This window comes from Triticum aestivum, chromosome 6A (genome assembly GCF_018294505.1).
Source record: "Triticum aestivum cultivar Chinese Spring chromosome 6A, IWGSC CS RefSeq v2.1, whole genome shotgun sequence".
NCBI lineage: Eukaryota > Viridiplantae > Streptophyta > Magnoliopsida > Poales > Poaceae > Triticum > Triticum aestivum.
In genome coordinates this window covers 101,000,561-101,002,615 of record NC_057809.1, presented here as the reverse complement: position 1 = coordinate 101,002,615, position 2,055 = coordinate 101,000,561, and positions in this window count along the sequence as shown.

Genomic DNA, 2,055 nt, shown 5'->3' with positions numbered 1-2,055 from the left:
ACGCTCACTGTTCATCCCATCGATCGGCTTCAGTTAGCAGCAGTAGCGAAGGAATTGCTCGATCGGGTTCAGTTAACAGCCATCGATCGATCGCTCGGGTTCAGTAACGCGTAGCCTGCAGTGCAATCACTCGGGTTCAGTTAGAGCCCAACGCCTCGCTCGGGTTTAGTTAGAGCCAACGCCTCGCACACACGCGCGTACATGTACGAGAGAAACGCGCATCGCTCGGCCCCCGACCTCCCACCGTAACTGGGAACTCCCTGAAATTTTCCTCCCCCTCGCTTCTACCATAGTTTTTTCCATCATGGACGGCCCAAAGAATGTCATGTAGCTGCGTCTCCGGCCCGCCCAGGACGAAAAGCCCATTTTTGTCATGATTTTTTGTCATAGAAGTAGGAGCCCACCACATCTATGATGATACCAGGTTTTGTCACAATTATCATCATAGAAGTGTCCTATGTATGACATAATTTTTTTTCGTTCGGCCCAAAATGTCACGGATGTGTCTTTTTTTTATAGTGATGTACCCATAATGGGGTATGGCTTGGAAGATCGTGAACGCCTCATGTCCTAAAAGGGTGTGGTATCCACTGCTGAATGGGGCCACTTGAAATGTAATTTCTTCGGACCTATAGTTCTCTGGCGTACCGAATACCACATCTAGTGTGATTTTCCCAGCGCATCGTGCTTTCCGACTGGGTACGATTCCTCTGAAGGTTGTGCTACTTTGCTCAATGCGGTTCCAGTCTATTTTCATTTTTTGAAGAGTTACCTCATAGATGAGGTTTAATCCGCTGCCGTCGTCCATGAGTACTTTGGTGAGTCGAAAGCCGTCCACGATTGGACTGAGGACCAGTGCGGCTGGTGCTCGGGCTGTTCGTAATTTAGGTTCGTCGCTGGCATTGAAGGTAATAGCTGTGCCATTCCATGGTTTTATTGCTGCTACGTGGCAGATTTCGGCCATGCTGCGGAGTGTTCGCTTGCGCCTATTATTTGACGCGAAGGTCTCAAAGACTGTTAACACCGTATTGTTATCCACGGGATGGTGCTCTGTGGCATTTGGGATAAGAAGGTCCTCACCACTTTTGGCCACCTGCCGGAGTATCCAACATGCTCTAAGGTTGTGCGTTGGTATTGTATCCGCTGTGCTATGAATTTTGCAGGGTCCGTTGAGCCATCCTTCCAATACGGTTCCGTGCCCTGTAGAGGGTTTTTGCTTCTTTGTAATGAACTCGGGTGTCTTATGATAGTGCACCCTTTTACCTCAGACTGGGTGCATATACAGAGCCGGATTATCCCAAAATTTCGTTTCAGTTTTCCACGCACTTTCCATCACATAGTACTTTCGTACTATGGACGCTAAGTCGGCGAAGCGTGATATGTCACGGCGACTTATGGCATTAAGGATTCCCTTGTCCGTGCAGTTATTGCAGAAAAGTGAGACTGTGTCTTCCTCGCGACAGTCCTTAACATTGTTCATCACAAGGAGGAATCTGGCACAATAATGATGTACTGTTTCATGGGGCTCTTGCCTGATGTGGGAAAGATCGTTTATGTCTGGGTGGGTGGTGGATTTGAGTCCGGACCCCTACCCGATCTGAGACCCAGGGGCCGAGGGGTTTCCGATCTTGGAAGTTCGGATTCCGGTATGTTGCCCGATGAGTCTGGCCCGCTGCCTGACTCTAGGTTCAGGGTTTGGGTGATGTCCTCCCGTAAACGGGTGTCCGGCTCAGAGAGCTCAGGAATTCGGACATAGTTAGTCCTCAAGGTAGAGGAAGAATCGCCGCATTGTTCCTCCACCACCGCAACATGATGGGTGACCGGTGGAGAGTTAATCTCCCTTCGATCGGGTTTAAGCCCAATCAGATCATAGTCCGTAGCGACTCCCAAGGCGGCGATGCGATCCAAGAGTTCGTTTAGGGAAGAGAGCTCTATTGGATCCATCTGCTCGGCGAATTTCAAGCCGATGTGGAGGTTGTTTTTGATGACCCGAGAAGTCATCGTCGGTGTGGTGGCCGAACAGGTGGTCATGACGAAACTGCCTAGCCGGAGAGT